This window comes from Urocitellus parryii (genome assembly GCF_045843805.1).
Source record: "Urocitellus parryii isolate mUroPar1 chromosome 12 unlocalized genomic scaffold, mUroPar1.hap1 SUPER_12_unloc_3, whole genome shotgun sequence".
Taxonomy (NCBI): Eukaryota; Metazoa; Chordata; class Mammalia; order Rodentia; family Sciuridae; genus Urocitellus; species Urocitellus parryii.
The window spans coordinates 165,196-190,541 of record NW_027551760.1 but is presented as its reverse complement, the minus strand read 5'-3'; the positions used below and the strand labels follow the sequence as shown (position 1 = coordinate 190,541).

At 47.7% G+C, this 25,346-nt stretch overlaps 1 protein-coding gene across 1 annotated transcript in view; it reads right to left on the bottom strand.

Annotated features, from left to right (window-relative positions):
* Positions 1–8,952: 8,952 nt before the first annotated feature.
* The window catches only part of LOC144251269 (alpha-1,3-mannosyl-glycoprotein 4-beta-N-acetylglucosaminyltransferase A-like), a 110,775-nt gene continuing 94,381 nt past the window's right edge, over positions 8,953–25,346 (bottom strand). Inside the window, exons 19-20 of the mRNA XM_077794310.1 lie at positions 10,628–10,815; positions 8,953–9,155 (exon numbers count right to left, since the gene is read on the bottom strand). The gene's annotated coding sequence lies outside the window, so the exon portion shown is untranslated. The remainder of the gene's footprint in view (positions 9,156–10,627; positions 10,816–25,346) is intronic.

Here is a 25,346-nt window from a genome sequence, read left to right as displayed (position 1 = left end):
AAACATAGAAAATGAGACATAAAGATAAAACCTTGTCTTCACCAGGATGCCTAAAAATAGGTTTTATTTGGCTCATGCAAATAAATATCTTTCAATAGAATTTCTGATTTCCGAATGAATCCATTCAACTTCATACTGCACAGATCACAAGGTTTTCTTTACAGAATATTCTCTTCTTCTTCTTAAAGCCTCACATAGAAAATGTCTCACAGGACATAGGAGGGGAATGACCCAAAGGATGAGAGAATGGCTGGAACCGTTCTCAAATGTGCCCATGTAGCCTAAAGTTTGAAGGCATCTAATTGTACTCTAAAACAATTATGAACCTATTTGATCCATTATTAAGAAATATCACCACTTTACCACTTGAACCAAATCACAGAAAATTGGAAACAGATGATCATTTGCTTTGATACCTTTACTTCTGTTTCATTACTCAGAGTCGATCAACTCTATACTTCAAGTGACACAGATTTATTACAGAATGCCTAAGATCCTAAGGATCTATTTTAGCTCAGCCCATGGTATTGCTTCATTATTTTATTATTTTGTAAGTAATAAAATATAACTTCATGTTGGATGATATATTCAAGCCATGAATATATCATCCAACATTGTTCTTCCCAAAATATTAGCCCAATTTCTGCGCGTGCTCACTTACTGTTTAGGAATTTTACTAATTGTCTGAAGGTTCTAGAGGACCTGTTAGACTCCTAATGGACAAACCATACAACATACTCCAGAGAACGGACGAGTGCCATAAGAAGAAAATAAGGTCAGCCTACAGCAATGGGCAGCTGCCTGCCCTTGGCTGGGAGGAGCCCTGGCCATGGCACCAGGGCTGCTGGGCAGCAGAAGCCTCCACAGCCCTGCAGGGAGCCTGGAGCACAGCTCTGCCTAACCATGCTCAGCCCTGGACAGATGCACATGAGTTCCCATCACAGGCTCGAGTGTGACAGTCCCAGGTGCATGCCTGTCATGCCAGCCAACAGGGAGGCTGAGGCAAGAGGAACGTTTGAGGTCAGCCTTGGCAACTTAGACCCCGAGGCAAAGGGGAAATACTTTTACAGGGGTCTCTGAGGGTGTAGCTCAGGTAGGTCACTTGCCTCACAGGCTCAAGGCCCTGGGTTCAATCCCCAGAACCCACGTACACACAAAAAGTGAACTTGGAATATTGTTTAAAATGATGGATCAGGTACACACAAGGACTTCAATATGACCTCTCAGAGGAGCTCAATTTGAGATCAGACTGAACAAAAGACCACCTGGACCATTGACTCAGTGTCTGAAACCCTCTGTGAGCATGGGAAGCACTGCTGGCAAGACACCAGAGGGCCAAAGCACTTGTGCCCCCTGCAGGGGTGTCTCTTGTCTACCGCCAAAGACTGTTCCCCTCCTGGGGCAGCTGAGAGCAAGCTGGGCCTTGGAGCAAGGACTAGTGCTTTAGATATAGACTATGCAAGCAAGGGGCAATGTCTTTAATAAAACTAAAATTAAAAAGTCACATTGAAAAAATTTTAAAAAGAAGAAAATAAGGTCAAGTAGAGGAAGCCCATTTTCACAGGAAAAAAATCCCCCAGTGAAAAGCATCAGAATAGATACCAAGAAAAATACCAACAAAAACAGTGTGCTCCCACTATGTATCTACTCAACATGCAAAAGTTAGAAAGCTAGATAATACAATCCTGGCCACAGGTAGAGCTATGCAGAGGAGCCACCTGGCAGTGCTTAGTCAAAGAAGTAAACATGCACACTTTGACCTAGAAATTCCACCTGTGTGTAAACCAGGCGGTGCTTAAGCAGTTTCACAAGGGGACATGCACAGGGAAATTTATCCTCAGGTTCTTATAGAGTTGTCTGTGCTTACAGGGAGTTGATGGTTGTCAAGATGCCCACAGCTGCGAAAGTCAAAAGCTAAAAAAATAATAGATGCCAACCTGGATATATTAATAATCCCGTATCTATGATCACCTTCATAAGGTAGCTTCCCAACTTCTGTGTGGAAGTGTGTTTCTCCTTGGCCCTTACACTGTTGTGGAGACCACTAGGAGTTCAGCTTTGTGCAGGATCATCTGACCTGGACTTTTTGCAAGACCTGTACAACCCTCACACATGCTCAGATGCTACAGGACTTTTCAGACCAGTCCAGACAACAGTAGGCATCCATTCATTGTCTGCACTCTACAGATTCCTAGATGCACGACATTCATTACCATCAAATGCAGAATTTTCATCAAAAACTAATATATATATCATTCCAATCTCAATCAAGAAAATCGGAAATATCCCCAAATCCAAAGAGTGGATCCCCATTGTGATGCTACAAGTTGAAAATTCCACAGCTGACCTCATGGGATGGTTCACAGTCAAAAGACAGCTGCATGAAAAATATTACATGACCTTCCTGCTATGTGAAAAGTGGCATGTGAAGTACACATGCATGCCTTCCTCAGACATGGGTTCATTTGCAAGACACCTTGTGCAATTGAAAATACTCCAAAAGGGGAGAAATCAGAACCATGTCTCCAAAGTATTTCAGCAGGGACCAACTCCATCTGTCTATCTATCTCTCAGTGAGTGTGTGTGCTCTTGTGTGTGTTTGTGTGTCTTTGTTTGTGTTTGTACCATCATAGCTGATACTTCATTGCCCCCATTGGAAAACTGACTCAGATAATGCCATCTGCCAAACTCCTAAAAACCAAAGTTCTTGCTGATAGAATGAAACATTCCTTCCTGTTGGTTTGGATGTGTCCTTTAGGAATCACTGCTACATTTAGTATACTCAAATCATCACAGTAGATCAGGTAACAAAAACATATATATTTTAAAATAATAATATATTAATGGAAACAACAAATACAGGATAGAGTAACAACTGTGTTACTAAACAAGGTCAAGGACAATGGCAAACTATAGATTCAAACTTTGAAGAAAATAGTAATCAATGTAAATATTCCTGGGCTGCCTCAGCCCCGCCCAGGCACACAGCAGCAGAATGGTTTTGCAAGCATCCTCAGGAGGGCTGGAGCCTTCTTTCCAGGACGAGAGGGAGGTTGAGGCTCGATCCACCCATCATTCTTTTGGGAGAGGCTCCTTTTCCTCAGCACAAAGTTGGATTTTTTGTGAGGATTCTTGGCATAAAATACGTTGGCCTCTGCTGGAATCCTCAGCTCTGGGGAGAGAGGGGTGTACAAAAAGAAGGTGGCACTCAGGAGGTGCTCCCTAGGACACGCCAACATCTGAGAGCCTGTGCCAGAAAAGGCCAGAGCCACACACCTGAGAGCTCTCCAATTCAGCACCAATACCAACAAAGACAGCCTCCACAGTCCTCCCTGAGGAAGAACTAGGCAGAGCACTTCAACAGACCTAATGTCTGTTCCTACCAAAGGCTTTGGACTCCAGAATATCTCAGGTCCTCTTGCATCTGCCAAAGCACACCACTAGGGTTTGCATCTGAAATCTCCCACAAAAGGCTCCTGTGCCGAAGATTCAGTCCCCACATGAGCCATCTTCATAGGTGGGTTTGGAGGGAAGCATTGGATGGTGAGTGCTCTGATGTCAACATGAAATTCTCATTCAAGATGAATACACTACTGGGGGGTGGGAGGGACTGGAAGAAAGGTTGAGCATGGTTGGAGGAAGACCTAAACAGGGTTGTGCCCTGGGCAACAGTACCTTGTTCCTGTTGGCTCCACTGAATCCTCATTCTCCAAGTAGAGGTCCTCCCTCTCCATCTTTCTCTCTCTCCCTCTCTGCCAGCCTCGTTCTCTCTCTCCCAGTCTATGCCTTTGTGGCAAGGGCTGAGGAGCTCTCCCTCCACTGCCACACACTAGAGCTTTATGGACAGCCTCAGTGCACAACCAAAGAGAAAGCTATGAAACCCAGAGAAAAGGCCTAGGATTCCTCCTCTGAGTTATTTTCCTCAAGTATGGCCACAGTGAGGACAGGCTGACCAGCACGGATACCACGTTAGAGCCATGCTTCTGCGTTGGTGGAGCCCGCCTCCATGTGAACCAGGCTTCTGAGAATGGAGGCCACATTCCAAATACTGCCCTACTGAGAACAATGGTTCCAAAGACCAGCAAAGGGACTGCTTCCCTCCAACATGGTGTATGGCCCAGTGGTGCCATGACCCCGAGTGGGGGAATACAACAGCCGCTTCTCCTTCCTCTGAACATGTGTTTCCTGTCGCCCTCCTCTAACCTAGAGCCTGTTCTCCATCCCTTCTGGGTTGGATGTGGAGATCTCTGCTATGAATTTCTTAGGCTACCAAGGCCCCAGGCAGACTTCCTCTTCCATAGACTCTACTAACCTAACAGTAGGTTAAGATAGGAGACAAGTGATCCTAGAACTCATAGGGATGGTGGTCTTCAGGGTACATAGGCTGGGATAATGGCTGCTGTGGTGTTTGGCTCACAAAAACCAACCAACCAACCAACCAACAAAAAAGCGCTGGCATTATTATCAGATGAGCTCTGTGGCTAAGTGCTCAGGAAGCCCTCATCTGACTTTAGTTAGGGATCACAACCTGGCTATTGTGATCACTCCTTGCCTAGTGGACTCAGGTGCGTAAGACCATGGAATTTATGCAAAAACAGATGATTCAGGCTGTCTCCCAGGCTGTGTTTTCTTCCCAATTTCATCCTGTTACTGCTTGCTAGAATCCTGGCAATGCTCTGCCCAGGCAGTGGTTTTTTGGTCACACAGAAGGCTTTCAATAGTACTGCTTCAGTCCACAAAATGCCAGTTCCCTCTTTAGCCCATGCATTCCCATGTTCCTTTGAAACCACTCCTATCCCAGACCATGAAAACATACTGCTCCTGGAGAGAGGCTTTCCTCCTCACTCCTCAAAGATGTCAGCTTTGGATGCCTGTTCATGTCCAGGGGAGGGCACCTGGTGGGGAGCCGCAATATCCACTGGGGTTTGCTATTGGACCTCAAGACCTTCCACCAGCAGAAGTGCAGTTGGCTTTGTGCACGAACCCAACACACCTGTTGGAGTGTTCTTGGGGGTCAGAGACTACTCTTTGTTGCTAAGAGTTGACCTGAGTCCACATCCTGACCCTTGCTCTCTGCTATCTGATTGTCTCACTTACTCTGACGGCGAGAGATGATTTGGCCCAGCTCATAATCCTCTGGATTCTCCTCAGTAAGGAAGTGTAGGTCGAGGGCGCTGCGGATGACAACAGGAGCCCTATCCTGGCAGGTCACCTGGAGCAGCATGGGAGACAGGCCTTCAGGAAATGGGCCTTGAAGTGACTACTCAAGGACAGTGGGCAGGGGCATTCTGGAGGCACCTCCACTCTAAATACAAGTGCAACATCCATGACCCTACTACCTGAGGCTGACCTCCTGCTCATCGTGTGGGCTCTTCCCACAGGCTACTAGCCCAATCCTTGTACATAGGACTTCCTGGGCCTGCCATTGCTCTTTGTGGAGCTGCACTCCTCTCGGAGTGAAAGGACCCCACTACCTGCATACAGATGCAATCTCATCCCACAAGTTGGGAGGAATGGGACAATAGCCTCCAAGATCCCAGGTATGCCCGAGGATGCAGGCGGCATTGGGAATGGCCTAGGCACAAAACCTAGAGGCTTTGGTCTGGATTGCCAGGGCCAAAAACAGACCCAGGAACATGACCACACACAGGAGTGCTGAAAGATAGCCACGAGAGCTCCTGGCCTCCAGAGGCTCAGTGCTGGCTGGGATGTAGGAGGGCACCTCATCCGGCAAGGGTGGTCATTGGGTTACCTGGACATTTAGTGTGCTTGCTCCACATCCATATCGACTCTGCAGAGAGACTCTCTCAGCTCCTTGTTCAAGGAACACGGAGAACCTCACACTGCTGTCCTCCTCCATAGACGTCAGCATCCCATACAAGGGAACCTGCAACCTAGTTCCTGTCCTATTCTCATCTGTCACCCATACCTGTCCCTGCCCTTCTGGACTGCATGCTGCCACCTGACACACAGACTCCCTCAGACATGGCAGTGGACAAGCTGCTGCACTCGCTCATCTCAGCTCCAGCCCTTCACACTGACCTCTCCCTTCTTGATTCCCATCTATCCTCCTGATCATCCAGAAGCTCCAAATTCAAGAGGGCATGAGTAGTCCATGGTATTGGACCAGTGTCTGCTCCCCACCCAGGTGTAAGCACCAAGGGACACCCCTGCTCCCAGGCTTACCAGAACACTCTTGGCCATCTCTGGACTTTGTGTTTCTAAGTGGACACGAATTAAGCAGGTGTCTCCCACCTGCTTGTGGGAAAGCGGCCTGGAGGACTTGCAGGTTGATTCTGAGAACTGTGGGGGATGGAACATCAGCAAACCCAGAAAGAGAAAGCCACCCCAGACTGTCAGTTGGCTCTATGGGCTTCCAGCAAATATGTCCAGGTGCTGAGGCTTCTTATTTCCTCAGGTCGGAGTGGAATGGCAGCACATGCACAGCTTGAATAAGGTAGGTGTTTACCTCCTTTCCCTTGACCTGGGGGCGTTTCCTCACGATGAAATATTGTACTCCCAGATTCATGGACAGACACACGAGTGAGTGGTCAGAGACCTTGATTTCTGCAGAGCGAAGTGGAGAGAATTGTTAGGTGGCACTCAAGGATTATACCACAAAACACCCACAACCCCTGAGAGTCTCCGCCAGGCCCATCACACTTTGGTATTTTGGGGCCAAGGCCCACTTTCTCTTGGCTGTCAGTTATCCTGAGCCCACTGTGGATCATGTCTCCCCACTGTCTGATTGTCCTACTTACTCTCATCCTCAGACATCATATACAGCAGCTCAAAGTTGTCCACGTCCTCATGCTGCAACAAATTTTGGTCCAAGGCCCTGCGGATGAGGCTTGTCACCGTCTCCTGAAAGGTCACCTGGATCAGGGTGGGACAAATGTCATCAGAGAATGGCTTTTAGAAGAGCTACCCAGAAGACTGTGGTCAAACATTCAGGAGAAATCTCAGCTACATATACAAGGGCACAATCTTGTTATCCTGCTACCTGAGTGTGTCCTCCATATACCACCTGGGTTCTTGCAATGTGCTACTAGAACAATCCTGGTACAAATATCTGCCTGTACCTGCCATCTCCCCTCCCCCTGGGGAGCCACATTCCACTCATGTCAAAGGACCAAACTGCCTATGCACAGACACACTCTCATCTCACTGAGATGAGAGCAATGGGCCAGGGATCTGCGCACCAAGTGTGATCTGGGATGCAGGCTGCCTTTGTGGGTGGAAGAGGCAGATGCACTGAAAATTTGGGTCCTGACTGCCACGACACAAAACAGACTCAGATACAAGAGTGTGCACTTGAGTGCTTCATGATAGCTTTGAGAGGCCCTGGCCTCTGGAAGCTCGGTGCGGGTCTGGTTGTAATGATGTACTTGACTCAGCACTGGCAGTCACTGAACATGTCTCCTCTGCAGCTGGACACCTGCAGCATTAGCGTGTCTACTGCACATCCATAGAAATTCTGCCAAGAACCCCTTTAGCTCCGTATTTACATACATGCAAAGCCTAACATTCCGAAGCTTTGGCATGACCCCCCAGGTGATCCCGACCCCAAATTCCTACACCTAGTCATGCTAAGGAGGTTCTCTTCCCTGCCACCAGGAACACATCCCCTCCTACACATGTGACAAGTCACTGCCACCTCCTCTGCTCCAACTTCACTCATTGAGAATACCAAGTTCTAGGCACTGCAGCCTGCACCCTGGACATATCTCTGCCTTCATCTGTCCACAGCACTTCCGTCTGCACTTCTGGCCTGCAAAACCCACAATACACAGGCCCACTCACCACGGAAGCTGGGCATGCTGATGCTCTCCCTCCTCAGGTCAAGCCCTTAAGACGGACCTCTCTCTTCTTTATTTCCCACCATAGCCCTGGGGTTGGCTGTGTCTCCTGCCTTCCACTGTGTGGACACCCAGGAGGCAGCCCTGCTGTCGGGCTTACCGGGATGCGCTTTGTCTCCCTCAGGCTCTGTCCCTCTAGGAGGACGTGAACAACGCGGCTGTCTTCCACCTGCTCGCTGGAGTGAAGCAGTGAGGAGCTGCTACTGGTGACTTTTCTCATGCAGCACTCATTGCTTTGGGTGGCCTGGGGCAATGATCCTGCAGCCACTGCAGAGCTGCTGCTCACAGCTGCTGGGGTCCTGGATGCCACTGCCACAGAAGGTTCCAAGAACTGTGGGGGATGACAACATCAGCAAAGCCCAGCAACTGCACCCCACCCAGCCTGGCAGTTGGCTCTGTGGGCATTCTACAACATCCATCCAGAACCTGAGGTTCTTGTCCCCTTGGAGGATGTGGAGTGGCACCAGGAGTAAAGACTGAAGAAGGTGGCTGTTTACCTCCTTTGGTTTGACCTTCAACGACTTGCTGGCATCTGTTTCTCGAAGAAGAAAGTCATAATGCACTCCTCCAATCAGGCCGTGATAGACTTTCGCATCAGCAGGGACCCTCAGCTCTGGAAAGGCAGGGGCAGAGGCGTGGTAGGTGACACTCAAGGAATACACTACCCAACATCCCCCACAACTGAGAGCCTCTGCCAGCTCAGGTCTCACACACAGACCTGAGAGCCCCCGAATCCAGCTTCTGTTCCACCAAAGACTCCCCACTGATTAATCCCTGAGGACCCTCTATGCACAGGAGGTCCACTACAGGAACACCTTTCAAGGAAATAGCCCCTTGTACCCCAGTACCTCTTAGTTCACGTTGGACCCATCAAAGAGAAACAGCTAGACTTTGTATCTGGATTGGTCCCCAAAGACTCATGTGTTGAAGGTTTTCTCCCCACTGCAGCAACGATCACAGGTGGGTTTGGGGAAAAGCACTTGATGGTGGGTGCCTCCACCTTGACAGTGGACTCATCTACTCATACAGGGCTACACTAATTGGAGGGGTATGGTTTGGAGGTGTGTTGAGGTACTTAGGTACTCACCCCGGTCCGCCTGGCTCTCAGGCTCTGCCTGGCTTGATCTGCCATCTTCAACCTGGGCCAGCAGGTGGTGTGCTTGGTGCTCCAGGTTAAAGCCACTCAGGAGGAGCCACATGTACGGCAGCAGCTGCTGCAGACTCAGAGAGCCTGGAGGCTGATGGGAAGCCTCGGAGTAGAAGTTCACCCAGGTCCCCAGGAAGGAAGATGAGGCACTGTGGGGAGGCAGGTGTGGAGTCACCTTGCCTTCGCCACGGCCTCCAGAGCAAACCTCTGACCCTACCCTCCTGAACCGTCCCTGGTTCTGAACACACCAGTCCACCTCAGGCAAGACACAGTGGCTGTACAGGCAGGGTCAGGACAGGTCGCTACAGGCAAAGAACCTTCAACGAAGGAGCGCTAGATCCATGGTTTGACCAGCTCTCCCCTCCTCTGGGCAGGCCTGACACTCTTCTTCCTCTTGGCTACATGCTCTCCAACCTGGAATGCACCTTCTGGGAGTGTCTGTCCTCCTGCCCACTCTTCTCGGGGCTCAAGAGACACCTCCTCCCCTGGCGTGGGCTGCAATGCTACCTCATTCTCTGTGAGCTCTCACTGAGTTCCCCTGAGTAGCGGTGGACCTCTCTTTTCCCATGAGTGCAGACCACATCTCTGTGGCCCTGGGGGAGGACAGGGAGGTGTGGTGTGGGGGGATCCATTATCCCAGGGCCTTCCCCAGAGGACCCTGACTCCACCTACAACTCCCCGCCTTACCCCTCCTACTGTTGAAGCCCCACACCTTACACTGCAGGCAGAAAACTGAATTGGGCAGAGCAGTCTTTCCTCAGCCTTCCCAAGTCAAATCACCTTGCAGGTCCCTATTCTGGAAACAGGAGCCCACCCTCTTGACCCCAAGCCCATTCCATGTTGAAGTTGGTCCAAGGGTCCACCATAGTCACTGAAGAGGACAACGTGCAGTTATGCCTCATGGAGTCAGGGATGCAGTCACATGGAGGATATGTACTCATGGCACCTGCGGTTTAGGCTGACCCCATGAAAAGGGACACAATGGCAATCATTTGCACCCCATTTTTCACTGAATTATGAAACGTGACTGGAAACGTGTCTTCACACAGTGGGTGCTTTCTCCATGTTCACCAGTGAATGAGCCCAAACTGCTGATTCCCACATATCTCTGGGTGTGGGAGCTGCCATGTCCAAAGCCCCTGTCCAGCTATGTCCCAGCTAGGACGCTCTGTCCCACTATGGAAACTAACATGTCTTTATTAACCCAAAAGTGCTTTTCCCAAGGCCCGAGTTTTGAGACGCCTCTGGCACAGATCTACGTTCTTCACAAAGCCAACATCACACCAGAAAGACCACCTGGCCTCACTGAGTCCACCTGGGAATGAGCTCAGTGCACACCATTGAGCTGTGGTGCCCAGTGTGTGGGGACTGCTCCACGGACCTCTGTGGATCAGCTGGAGTCAGGATGGTTTCTCTGCCTGAGAGGGGAAGTTCACTGCCCTTGCAAGGCTGTGGCAGGCACCTCCAGGACTCCTCCCATTCGGGGCTGACATTCCACTATGAGTGTGGTCCTCTATCTCATTAGGTATCACAAACCTTTGGGTCCCTGAGAGGCACATGGCAGCCCCAAGACAGAGGCATGAGGGGGCTACACACTTGGGCTTGGTGGTCTGGTGCTTACCTTGGGAACAAGAGATCCAGCACCTGCTGGGTGGGGATGAAATCCCAGGAGATTAACCCCATGTGGCTGCTGAACTGTAGGTTCCTCCCACAAATGACAGGCAGGAGCTCATTCCTAAGCTGGTCCTGCCTGTAAGGTTCAAGGCTCTGAACCCTGAAGGGCTCCTCCGTGTTCTGATCATTTTCACCCTGGGTTGGGACCAAGAATGGTGGGTTCAAAATGGAAATGGTGACAAACAGAAAAATGACTTGTGCCAATACACTAGAGTCAAAGCACAATGGGACAGTTCCCATCAGTACAAACACACACACACACACACACACACACACACACACACACACACACAGAGTCAGAATAGGAGTCCTGGGCCATTCATCAGGGATCAGACTAGAGGGCCTGCTGGGCTCACCTGCCCTGTGCTACTCACTGTTACTCTTGAGCTCCTCTGCGACAATCGCCAGAGGCTCTGGCGTCTAAGATGAAGCCTCACCCAGTGTATCCACAAAAGGGCTAGTTGGCCCCCCTGAGATTCCTGGGAGCCTGAGGCTCGGCATTGTCTGCAACCACAGGAGAACATCCTTCTCCCTCCAGTGGCTCCAACCAAGTGAGCTCGGATGGCTTGGTCAGTGAAGTGGGTGCCTGGATACCAGGGTTCCATGTTCTGTTGGATCCATTGTCAAGGCAATGATGTCATTTCCTGTGCCCATACCTGAGCCTCTTTTCACATAAGACCACTTTCAAAAGCCCTATGGGCTGCTGATTTCTCCTCCATGCCTACCCATCTCAGGTGCACAGGTGTTCACCAACAACTACCCAAACATCCCCACCAGCATCTGCCCTGCTTGGTGCCACTAGAGTTCCAGCTTGGAGCCTTCAAAAATGCATTCACAACCAGTCCTTCCCTCTCAGCAGCTTTTGGACCCTGGTCCCATCATTGTGCAACTCATGGTGTGCCCAGTCTTTTCTGGAAAGTAGGGTAGCATCTAATCTCTAGGGTTTATTGTGTCTATTGGCCCCTAACACCCTCTATTCTCTCTGAAACCAGAGATGGGACTCACAGGTGGCTAAAGCACAAATGTACAGATGGGACAATCACAAGAAGGGGAGAGACAAAGAATGCACCCTAACTCAATCAGGCCTGTGTCCCACACAGGGACATGGCCAATGTCCGTCCCATCGTGGCTGCAGTTCCCTCTCTACACCATGGCAAGTTGGAGGGGACTGAGATGCAGAGGCTGCTCCCCTCTGCCATACAACTTCCCAAGGCTTCTCCTAAGATTTCAAAAGGGCCAAGTGTGTCTAGTGTTGGGGTCTCACAGAGACTCCGAGGTACCACAGCATCCTGCTGCCCAGAACCGGTTCACCCCTCACCTCAAGGGGGCTCAGCCTCTGGATTCATGGGAATTGAAGTGGGTACAGGTGATGGGATATCACCTCCAAGACTGAGTTATGCCAAGTCCATGACCCCTGTCTGCATCCCTGTCTCCAGCACCACTCCCCCCTCTCTCTTTCCTCCTCAGAGCAAACAAATCCATTTAGCAAGTGTGTCCTGTGATAAAGACATGACGGTCACCCATCCTCTCATTACAAAAACACTGAGGCTCAGCCAACATGGATCCTACCAGGAACACAGGCATAAACTCAGAGTCCGATCCTCCCAGCCGAGCCTCGGTGGAGCCTGGACTCCCAGCCTCCTGAGTCAAGGAAACAGAGGTGCCTAGCCGAGCCACCTTGGATGCAGCCGCACACAAACTGAACTCATCAATGCCCCTTGCTCTCAGTTGTGAGTAAGAGGGGAGGGTGTTTCACAACCCTGGACATCCAGTGCAGTCTCCAGGCTTTGGGGTGTGCCCTGGCCTCTCTCTATCTGCCCAGGCCCTCCAACCCACACTGGCCTCTTACCCAACCTCCTCAGACAATGCTTCCACCTGAAAGATGTCACCAACTTGTTCTCATTCACATCTCCACAGTGCCACAAAAAAGAAACAAAGTCTGATACTCTATTGAGTGAATCCTCAAGTGGACCAAACACCATACTTCCTTCCATATTTTAAAATTAACAAATGTAACTTCAACTCAATAACTTGCATTAGGCAACATGCAACCCTAACCTCTTACACGTACTCTTTTACACACTCACGTGTCCTAGGTTCTGATCTAACTGTCCATTGAGCAGTCAGAACACGTGCTACTTCACATTCCTTACAGGCGACCAACCCATTCACTGCTAAGCTGAAGACAAATCCCTGGTCACAGGAGAATGGAAGCATATCTCCCACAACAAAAATGCATCAGGAAACATTGGGATTTTCAATAAAAACTCTGGGGACACCCTTTTGAAAATCACTTAACCCCTGAAAAGGCACCTGCCATTCTCCTTGCTGTGGGGGGCGGCGTATTTGAGTCAATTTTTAAATACCTTTTCACAGTTGAGAACATCACTGCACACACCAAAATAACAACAATAATAATAATAATAATTATTATTATTATAAAAAAAATCACTGCAGAAGGGCGTGGAGTAGGGAAGCAGCTCAGGAGGGCACACCCGGGAAGCAGAGAGAGAGCTCCCTTCACCAGGACAGAGTAGCAACCCCAGGGGCCTTCCCTAGAGACCCACCACCTCCAGCCACACCCTACTGCCTACAGTTACCACCCAGTTAGTCCCCACCAGGGGTTCAATGCACTAATTAGGTCAAGGCTCTCCTAACTAGCACTGTCTCACAAGGGAACTTTTGAGGGACACTAACAAACCATCACATCTGTGAGCTGCAAACATCTGTACCCTCACCCTTTCTCATAGGACATTTTCCCCAGCCATCAGCCCTCAGGCCTTCTGTAGTTTCACGGATTGGAAATCTCACTTTTAAATGGTGCTTCCAACTGAACACACTGCTCTACAGGGAGCCAGGTATTTCTGGTCCTATATACACTGGACAGAGAGATGTTGAGGTCCTACTAGGTGTCAGATACTGTTCAACATTCCGGGATACAGCACAGACCTGGCCTTGGCCTCCCAGAGTCTGTCATTTAGCTACTTGTTTATGTGTAGCCTGAGATTAAGGAAGCTTTGAGTGGGGAAGGTAGGGTGTGTGTGTGTGTGTGTGTGTGTGTGTGTGTGTGTGTGTGAAGATTGTCACCATTCACAGATTACATTTAACTAATTAGTGTTGGGAGCATCAAAGGCAAATGAAACAAAATCTCTTCCCCAGGGCAAAAGAGGGGAGATAGGGTGCATACTCAAATTTTAGTAATTTTATAGGTTACTTCTGATACACTGTTATAATTTTCCCCGGGTCTCTAATTCTACCCCTCATAAAAGAAGTCTGTATTTGTTATAGAGGTGTTTTAAAATAATATATAATGGAAAACATCAAAAGATAATGCCTTGCTTAAGAAAACAGCAGGCATACTTAATGACCATTATATAACATTGGGGTTTTTAAAGTCAGCATCCTGTTTTATACACAGCCTACTGCTAAGAATTACACTTCACACCTGGTGTGGTGGTGCAAAAAATATGTGGTTGGCCATTATTTTTCACATCCAATGGACTGTCTTTTTACTGTATTGATGTTATCTTTTTATGAGCAAAACTTCAGTTTTCATGAAGTCCAATATATTTATTTTTTTCTAGTTGCCTGTGCTTTTGGCATTTTATCAAAAAAAAAAAAAAAATCATTGTTAACTCCAGTGTCCTGAATCTACTGCCCTATGTTTTCTTTTGTAGGTGTTGTATTAGGTAAGAGTTCAACTTCATTCTTTTGCATGTGTATGTCCAGTTTTCCCCAAAATGATTTGCTGACAAGACTGTTCTTTTCCTCATTGAATGGTCTTGTGTCCCTTATCAAGAGTCATTTGACCATATACACAAGGGCTTACTTCTGGGCATTCTATTCTGTCCCATTGATCTCTTTCTGTCAACACCACACTGTTTTGATTGTGCTAGCTCTGTAGTAGGTTTTGAAATCAGGGAGTTTGAGTCCTTCTAATTGTTTCTCGTTTTCATAATAGGATTGGCTACTTGGATTCCCTTGATATTCCATAAGAATTTTAGGATGGGTTTTTCCTTTTTCTGCAAAAATTGTCATTGGGAGCTGGGATTGTAGCTCAGTGGTAGAGTGATTACCTAGCATGTGAGAGGCACTGGGTTGTATTTTTTTTTCCTCAGCATCACATATAAATAAATAAATGTCCATTGACAACTTAAAAAATATTTTTTAAAATTGTCATTGGTGGGCTAGGGTTGTGGCTCAGTGGTAGAGCACTTGCCTAGCATGTGCGAGGCACTGAGTTCAGCACCTCATATAAATAAATGAATAAAATAAAGTTCCATCAACATCTAAAATTTTTTTTAAACTGTCATTTGTATTTTTTTAGGGATCAAATTGTAGATTTGGGGTGGTATTGACATCATAATATTAAGTCTTCCAATTCATGAAAATGGGATGCTTCCACAAATTTATATGTTCTTCAATATCTTTCAACAGTGCTTTATCATTATCATTACACTATCATCTTCCACTTCCTTGGTTAATTTCAAAGTGCTATTTTATTTTTTGTTGATGTTATTGAAAATGGTATTATCTTTATAATTTTCTTTGAAGATTAATTAGTAGTAGTACATAGAAATGCAGTGAATTTGTTATGGTTTGGGTACGTGGCATCCCTCAAAAGCTCACATGTGAGATAATGTAGGGGTAAGGTGATTAGATTATGAGAGTTGTAACCTAATCAGTGGATTAAGACACTGAAATGGATTAACTGGGTGGTAACTAAAGGCAGGTGTGGTGTGGCTGGAGGAAGTAGGACTCTGGGGTCATGACTTTGAGGTTTCTGTTTTGTCCCTGGTTAGCGGAGCTCTCTTTGCTTATTGGTGGCCATGCCCTGAGCTGCTCTCCTCTGCCACACCCTTCTGCCATGATGTTCTGCCTCACCCCCCGCCCAGAGCTATGCAGTCGGCCAACCTGGACTGAACCTCTGAAATCCTGAGCCAAAATAAACTTTTCCTCCTCTAAATCGGTCTTGTCAGGTATTTTGGTCACAGTAAGGAAAAGCTAACTAAAACAATTTTGGTGTGTTTTCTCGGGATCCTGCCACTTTGAAACTTCTTTTATTAGTTCTCATAAAACCAACTATGTGTTTGTGTGTACTCTTTAGAGTTTTAGATGATGTGTGATCCTATCATCTTAAAGACCATTTGATTTGTTCTATCCAATTTATGTGCTTTTGTTTTTTTAATTTTTTTTTTTTTTTAGTTCTTGATAGACCTTTATGTATTTATTTATTTTTATATGGTGCTGAGAATCCAACACAGTGCCTCACGCATGCCAGGCAAGTGCGCTACTGCTGAGCTCCAGCCCCAGCACCATGCCTTTGATCTTTCCCCTTGCCAAATGACTCCATCAGGGACTCCCAGGGCTCTGGGAATTACAAGTGGCCATCCTCATCCTACTCCTCATCTCAGAGGAAAAGCTTTCTGTCTTCAGGGGTGGCTCACAACCAGGCCTCTCCCCTTGGCTCATCAATGGCCACCTTCCTGCCACCTGTTCACAGGGTCATACGCTGTGCTCACACACTCCTGGTGTCTCTTGTGTGACCAATTCCTTCTCCTTATAAAGACTCTAGGCATCCTGGACGAGGGTGGCTCCCCAGTGACCCCACTTTGACGTAGAAGCTTTATCTCCAGATAGCTCCCATTCTGAGGCTCTGGGCTCAAGATTTCAACCTGTGAATCTGGGAGAACAGACTCAGCCCATGAGAGCAGATGGAGGAAAGGGGTGGGAAGAGGGCTTGCCCAAAGCTCCAAGGGGAAACATGATGGCAGAAACCAGATTTTCTCCTGGAAAGAAATCCAGCCACCACGAACGAACGTCAAATTCCTCTTCTCCCATCACCCCCTGGCCCAGACTCTCCCCAGAGGTGGCTCTGGTCATCTGTTTGTTAGGGAGTCACCCGTGGTCCCCTACCTCCCAGAAGAGAGGATCACCTCAGCTACTGTCCCTAAAGCCAAGTGATGGCTGCGGTTTCCACACTGTGTGGATCTGGAGAGATGCACAGTGCCGCTGGACCAGCCTATGTTCAGGGCTCTGTCTGTGTCCCACAAGCTGAAACACGTGGTCCAGGGTCTTCTTTCCACCCACAGGTCCTAAGAACTTGCAGGTCCTTATTCACTGTGGCCACAGACTTCCTGCCAATGGCCATTTCATTGTACATGTCTTATAATTTAACACAACATTGAAATGAATTTCCTTCTGGGAGCTTCCCAGGGCATGTACCAAGACCTAAATTTCTGAGTTGTAGGCAGCATAGCATTCGTGCATTTTCATGGATAATGTTAAATGTGCCTCCAAAGTGTATGAAAAAAGCTTATCTTCCTATCCCCTTCCCAGCACATATTATCAACATCCTTAGATTTTGTAAATAAATGAATAAAATAAAATACGTCATTTGAACTTGTGATCATCTGCTTGCCAGCTGTGTTCCAGCGACCTCGGCCCGTGCAAAGTCCTCATCTGTGTTTCTCCTCGAGCCTCCTGTTCTACTGGGTTGCCATTTCCTCCCAATCGGTCCCTCTGTTTTGACAATGTTTGGGGCATATTTCGTTGGAGAGTAGTTTCTAATGTGGATGGTCAATTGAACCATCTTGACAGCTTTGGGTTTTGAGGATTGAAGCCAAACCTCCCCATTTCTAGGCCACAGCCTCTTCTAGATTTCTACCAGTATTCCAGTAAATATTTCTTTTGATTTGGTTGATCTCTGTGTCTGGGTTCTAGACTTAGGTCCTGCACTTGCTAGCAGGGACATTGTGCTTTCTGGTTTGTTGTGTTGGCTTCTTGGGGACACTGTGAGGATCAGGTAGGCAAGGCAGGTAGAGTGGCTGGCCCAGAGCATGGCCCAGAGGGAGCGTTTGATCAACATTATTTGTAAAATGTCTGCAGTCAATTATCACACCCGGCATGAAAGGCCATCATAATAATCATCATTATTAAAATATCAGTCACAATAATTTTTTCTACTTCCATGGTGTAACTGTATTATATTCTCAATGAGTGAGCTCACAGGCAGGTTTCTTTCCATGCCTGCTTCTGTCACTTAGCCTGGAAGCCCCTGAAATAGTTTGCACTTCAGGACTAGAAGCTCTTTTTTTTTTTTCCTCTTTATTTTTTTTAATGATTTTTAAAATTTATTTATTGGAGGCTATTTTACAATATACTTTTAACTGGCCATTGGCCTCCTGATGGTACTCCATACGTCATTGGAGCCTGGCTTGCATCTGCCAGTCACCATCCTCTGGGATGAGCCAGATGCTCAATCACATCCCGGGGAGTGCAGATGGCTTTGCTAAGTCCTGTCCCTCCTGGGCCTGCAGTGTTGGGTCAGCCCTCACAATGGAAAAGAGGTGTTGATGAGTAGGCACACATGTCCTGCTCCCTCCTGGGGTGGGAGGAAAGTTCTGAGGTTTCCAGGCAACCCAAGTGTACTCTGGAAAGCACCATTTATTACCCAGAGGAAGTACCTGCCTCCTCCTTGTTTACAGATTTTTTCAGGAATGTGTGTGCTTTCTATCAGATGTTCAGGCTTCTCCTGGAGAGATTCCAAGGTTTTCCTCTTCTAAGCTGATTCTCCAGCTAATGACTCCAACATAATTCTGTCCAGTCAGTCGTGCGGCCATTGTTGTGGCAGCCCTCTGGTCACTTGAACCCCTTCATGCAATGATTTTTTTTTTCTAGGAGAAAGATGGAAAGAATATCCAGGACCTGGTGGCCCAGGCAGGGTCCCTTCTCTGGAAGGCAACCTCAGGGTGGGGCTACAATTTCCACGTCTGATCAGTCCTGGCGACTGTGCCTGCTTATTGCTTAGTGGGAAGATGCAGCTTCAGGTCCTGACAGACGATGGCAGACCTGTGGGTTCTGCTTAAGGGGTAGAACCAAGCCCCCCAAATGCCCCATGCCCACCTGTCAGGCCCTCAGAGGCTGCTGTGCATTCCAGCCAAAGCCCTCTGCAGCCTGCTCAGGGACCAATGAGCCACTGTTTAGAGTCCAGGACATTCTGGCTAGGGAGAAACCGCACACTGGCCGAGAGATGGCCAGCGATGAGCAGCCCTTTAACGGGTCTCCACGTCTTGGTGTCTTGACACGTATCTTCCACACCAAAGAAATTAGAGTGAGGCTTCCTCCAGAAAAGGTGCAATGTCCAACTGTCGCAGCTTCCAAGTAGAAATGCTGCAGCATGCTTTCAATTGCCAAATGTGTTTGGGGTTTGGCTTTTGGATGCATTCGTGAGATCAACATGTAGATTTCTTGTGTGTGTTTCCTGGGCAAAATAATACAAGCCCCAGAGAGTTTTATCCCATTGCCCAGAGATGGACAAGCACTCTGCTTTTCTAAAAAGCTTTTAGGGGGTGCTTGCAGACAGCCAGATTGGGACTCAGTGACTCATTCTCACCCTCGTTGTGCTGGTGATGGAAGGTTTATGGAAGGTCTTGAGGATGACATGGACATATGTGGTCCTCTAGTGCCAGCTCTGCCTTAGTGGGGTGGGGGGTGTTAGCCTCTGTGCACACTGCCATGTTCAGCTCTCCCTGCGGAGCCAGGGCAAGGGGGACTCTCTGCTTTAAGAACCCATGGCTTCCATGCTGAAGGTTCCTGAGACCCAATCTGAGCCAAGTATCCCTTTTTTTCAAGTGCCAGTATCCCTTTTTTTCCTCTTCTGGGGCTTGACCCCACGGCTTCACTGTCTGTGTTCTTTTGTTTGTTTGTTTATTCATTCATTCATTCATTCTGGGGATGGAATCAGGGGGGCTTTACTACTGAGCCACATCCCAGTCCCCATGTTTTATTTTTTATTTTGAGACAGGGCCTCGAGTTTGCTTAGGGACTCACTAAGTTGCGAGACTGGCCTCAAACTTATAGTCCTGCCTCAGCCTCCCAAGTCCCTGGGATTACAGGCGTGCACCCCCACACCTGGAGCCTGTATCCTCTTTATTGCTACTAGGAAGCCCTGGCCATGCACCATCTTGGGAACACATAGGTCATTAGATGTGTGTGGGCAAAGCCCTGCACTTTCCGGAACCATCTCGAATCCCCTGCTCTGCCCCATTCTCCCAGGAGGGGTGGAGGTGACTCTGTTTGGTCCTGAGTAAACGCAGGGCCTGAGAAAGGACACTGCATCTCAGGCACACTCCAGGGCCATTTGTTCCGGCTCCTGCAAGACAACATCCTGTTTTGCTAGAAACTCCATCGACAGAGGCTTGGAACTCCTGTTGTTCATTCTCTGAAGTTCTGCCATTTCTTCTCAGATGGCTCCATCTCCAAATCTTTCAACCCCCTCCCCTGCTCCAGGACTTTGAAGTGGTTTCTTTGGAAGCTTCTGCACAGGGATAAGGACAAGCCATTCCTCACATGATTCTTCAACAGGAGGAAGAGAGGGACCAGAGGGGCCACAGGGAGCAACCTCCTGCTCTGTTCCAGGCAGCCACTTCCAGGCTGGGGCTGCAGCCTGGGGCTGTCAGGACGGCTCTGGCTAGGGGGGAAGCCCTCCCCAAGCCTGGGTCACAGCCTCCCGTGCTCCAGGGCAGCTGGTGAGCACTGGTGGAGAGTGGAGGGGAAGGCTTGCCCCCCAGGAGTCGGGTCTGGACAGCATTCAGGTGGGAAGAGACCACTGGTCACCAAGGGGATGTGAAGCAGGGGTGACCCAGGGCAGCCATGAGATCTCCTCTAAAGACCACTGTGGTCCCAGCAGTACAAAGGGACTGAGTGACATTATTACTCTTCCCTGTTTTAAGGACAGAGGTATGGAAGGGATTCCTGAGAGTCACAGAAAACATGGCTCACAGGTTTCAGTTTGCCATCAAGGAGTGACCTTGGCCGCACTGGTGGCAATTCCCCGGACCCTTGATGAGCCCCTGGCATCCTCCCAGTGAGTCCTCCCAGGCCCAGTCTCAGGGGCAGACAGCTGCCCTAACTGCTCTCCCTGGACCTGAGGATGACATGGGGTTTTGAAATCCTTTTTGTTGCCGCACTGGGCATTGAACCCAGGGCCTTGCACATGCTAGGCAAGTGCTCTACCACGGAGCTCACCTAGCCCTGAGGGTGACAGGTTTGGAGAGCATTGGCTAACTGAGACTTGGTGAGGTAAATCCCCATAGTCCTACAGTCAGCACCTTTCTCTACCAGCTGCGTTTGCAGGGTTAAGATCTTAGCCTGAGTTTTCCCTTATTTCTTTCTCTCTCTCCCCCTTGGTATTTTGGTACAAGGGGTTGAACCATGGGGTGCTTTTCCACTGAGCCACATCCCCAGCCCTTTTTAAAATATTTCATTAGAGACAGAGTCTCACTGAGTTGCTCAGAGCCTCACTAAATGGCTAAGGTTGGCTTCAAACAGGCCATCCTCCAGCCTTAGCCTCAGCCTCCAGCGTTGCTGGGATTACAGGCATGCACCACTGCCCCCCCAGCTCTGCACTATTCTTAATCAGAGAACCTGTGGGGCTATGTTTACTAGGTATGAATTGAGTTGCCCTCCAGAGAAAAGAAAAAGTAACAAAGCACTGCTGTGTGGGCAAATCAGGGATGACCCCAGGACAGGGTCAGCTTTCTCTCCAAGGAAACTCCACTGCCAAAAATGAGCCTCTTGGCCAACGCAGTGGTGCACTCCTGTAATCCCTGCACCTCGGGAGGCTGAGGCAGGAGGATCAAAACTTCAAAACCAGCTTCAGCAATGGCAAGGCACTAAGCAACTCAGCGAGACCCTGACTCTAAATAAAATACAAAATTGGGCTGGGGATGTGGCTCAGTGGTCAAGCACCACTGAGACTAAACACCGGTACCTCCCCCACCCCCCAAAAAAGAGACTCTGTTAAGGACTTCCATGTTGGCTGAGGCAGCTGCCTGCAGTGGGTGTCCTGCAGAATGCAGTCAATCTCCCCAGGCCTGGGCTGTGGGGAGGCTTGGCCTGGTGACCAGGGGTTAGCCCCCAGCTAATGATCACTTGGTATTGTGGTTTGGATGTCAAATGTCCCCATTGCCCATGTGCTAAAGGCTTGGTCACCAGCCTGTGGCCCTTGGGACATAATGGAACCTTTAGGAGGTGGGGCCTAGTGGACGGAATGAGGTCATTAGGGGTGTGACCTTGAGGGGATATTGGGACCCAGCCCAGTCCTACCCCTACCCCCTACCCCCACCCCACTTCCCAGAGGTGAGCAGCCTCCTCTGTCACAAGCTCTAGCTGCCAGGATGTCCTACTGTGCTGCCACAGGCCCAAAGCAACAGGGCTAAAATCCCATGGACTGAGACCTATACAGCCATGAGCCCAAAGAAACCCTGTTTCCTTTTAAGGGGATTCTCTCAGATGCTTTGTCACAGCAACAGAAAGCTGACAGCACCCTTGGTCTGTGCCCTTGCTTTATAGATGGGGATGCTGAGGGCCCACAGGAAGCCGAGCAGCCCCAGTCACATGGTCCTGTAAAAACAACTATTATCCATTCATTCACTGACTACATGGCAGGAGCTGGACTCCAGATCTCAGTGTTTGAAAAAGTTGTGTTTCCTTCCTGCCCCTTAATCCCTCGCTCTCTCTTTGTGTATGCATCCAAGAAGGACCTTCAGGAGATTGCAATGCCACCCAGTCATCCTAGCCAACTTTAGACTTGAACATGAAGTTCATGGGATTGGGCAAAAGGGGAGAGTGGGGAAGGCTTATGGGGGCTAGCAAAGATGGTGAAATCAGATGGACATCATTACCCTAGGTACATATATGACTGCACAAATGGTGCCTCTCTACAACGTGTACAACCAGAAAATTGAAATGTTGCACTCCGTTTTTGGTATGGTGAATTGAAATGCATTCTGCTATCATGTACAACTAAGTAGAACAAATAAAAATAATAATAAAAAAAGAAATAAGAAAAGAAATTTTACTTGTGCAAATTTTTTCTATATACTTCTAAAGGATAAAGACTTACAATAGGTAGCCACAGTACCAACATCACATGCACACTGACTGTTCCTTAGTGTTGCTCACAGCCATCTCATGATTCTAGTGAGTGGCCATGGGTCTGACCAACAGTGGGGGTCTGAACGGAGTCTCACGAGATACACAGGCTCTGAGCACAAGGACCAGGAGAGGGTTCTGGGACATGTGACTGTCTGCCTGTGGTGCCCCGGTGGCTAACACAGAGCTCATCATCATCTACTGAGTGACAACAAGGAAAAAAATTCACCCACATGATGGCCTAACCAATAGCAAAAGCATCAAAGAAAAATCCAAACTATGAAAAGCGAAAGAACTGGCCCAGCCTGTGCCTCTCCCCAGCTCCCAGTTTGGGCTCCTACAACATTTCACGCACTTCTCCCTCCAACTGCCCACAGAACACCTGCATGCACAACCAGCCACGAAGAAAGCCAGAGACCTGCTCACCTGTTCTGAGGCAATCTGGAGACATTACATTTGGATGTATTTACGAAACCCAAGTTTAGACACATAACATTATCTATATAAATCTCTAATATAATGATATATATACTCAATTTTTAAAATTAAGTATGCTCTATATTTACAAGAGGCAAATGGTTTTGGACACTTGTGGAAAGATTCAAATGCCCAGACAGATGGGGAAAAAATACATTGCTATAGAGTAAAACTATGATATCAATGGAACTTCTGAGTGGAATTTAGATTTTAATGAACCAGGAAAATAAAACCAACAATTTTTCAATTTGTAAATGCTGAATCCCAAGAAATGAGGTTCATCACAAGTTGCAAAAATGCTTCCATTATTTGCTGCCATCAGTTAGGGAAATATATAACCTTCAAAAGGAGGCTTTCTAAGCAAAACACAAGCCAGAAGTGATCTAGGACTGATAAATTTGCTATATTAAGGTTTAAACTTCTGTGGATTTTAAAACTTTAGTGTGAAAAAAAAATTAAGAACAAAGTCAAAATATCTGATAGACAGAAGGCTCATGTCCTTAACTTACAAGAAGCTTATCCCAATCAAAAAAGAAAATAAACCACCCAATTAAAAAATGGGCAAAACACCCGAACTGACAGATGTCCAAAGTGAAAGCGCAATGGTCAATGAACATGAAAATGGAGTCCACACTCTCCTAACTTAGAAAGCGCAGGTGAAACTAGGAGAGATGTCTCAGGGACCAGATGACAATCAGTAAAGTCTGAGAATACACAGGGCAAGGATGGGGTGGCACAGAGGGACACAAACTGCTGCAACCTTTGAGGAGGTGATCTGGCAATGTTTGACATTTACACCTAGTGCAGCAGCAATTTCAAGATATTTCAAGCAATTTCAAGACATTTCCCCTATTGCTATACTTGCAAAAGTTCAACAATCTATGTACAAAAAGTTCAGTTTTTTTAAGTAAATGATACAAATTTGCAAACAAAAATATTCAGCAATAGGGAGCAGGTAACAAAAATCAGGTCTGTGCATACGCGGGGACACTAGGCAACCAGTACCGGAACAGAGGGGAATCTGCTGTGCTAACCCAGGATCACTGAGGGCAAAACCAAGCAAGAAGGGCAAGGTGCGAACTCACGGCTGTAACATGATGTCTTGGTGAAGCTTTTTACAAGGTTAAGGGTGATAACTGGACACAAAATTACTGAAAAGATATTTTTGGAAAGAGACAACAGTAACTGCTAACCATGATTTCTTACACCAACGCACTATCATGTGTATTACTTTTGCTTTGAAAGTGTCAGTATGAAGCAACTGATGGTTTTTCTGTTCTATTTGAATATATATCACAAACTAGATGTTCACTAGGGAAACTTTAAACAAAAGTCTAAAGAAGAAAATTTAAATGACTGGCAAACCTACTAATCCACATAAACACTTAACAGTGTATAGTGTTCTAAATTTTTCTTAACATACAAATGACTTTAAAAAAATCAACATTACTGACACATTAGTTACTGACACAGTAATTATGTAAGTGATTTTTCACAAGCTAGAGAATAGTACATTGGACAGCTATCCTGTTTTTGTAACTGGGCCAGATTGGACTTGCTCTTCTAATTTTTCACTATTATACACAATACAACGGTGACTTAACCCTTTTAAATACCCACTGTCCTCAGATGTAGGTCTTGGAGCTCTTCTTTTTTTACCCTGAGAAGCCTTGTGGTTTACCACAAGGTTTCTGAGCCCAGACCTCTAGACGCTCAGTGAGGGGGAAAGTAGGCCAGCAGCAGGGCCCCGGGCTCCCAGCGGGGCAGCCAAGCCTCTGCACACCACCACCTCCATGTCCAGAGTCACCCCACTCACCTGCAGCTCCCTGCCCATCCCCCACAGCCACCAGGACACGGACCCATCTCTTCCTTCCCTCTTTGGCTGTCATATTAAATACATTTCTTACCTAAAAGACAAAATGGCTCACCAATAGAATAGCTAAAGAAAACTCTGAGGTAGAGGACGAGGACCTGCTGGCTCAGCCACACAGGCTTGGTGAGGGGCCCAGCACCTCCAGTCTGTAGGCACAGAAGCAAACTCCCCAAATGAAACCTCCCTCCGGAGCATTTCCTCAAGAACAGCATGGAAATAAGACTTTCTCCTCCTATTTCACAAGGTTATTAGGAGAGTTAACTGAGATCACCTTGAAAAGAATTTGTAACTATATACCTCAATATACCCCATCGTAATCAATGTACCACAGGAAAGAAAACACTGTGGGTTGAACTTTGAAATAGTTTAACGCTGACTG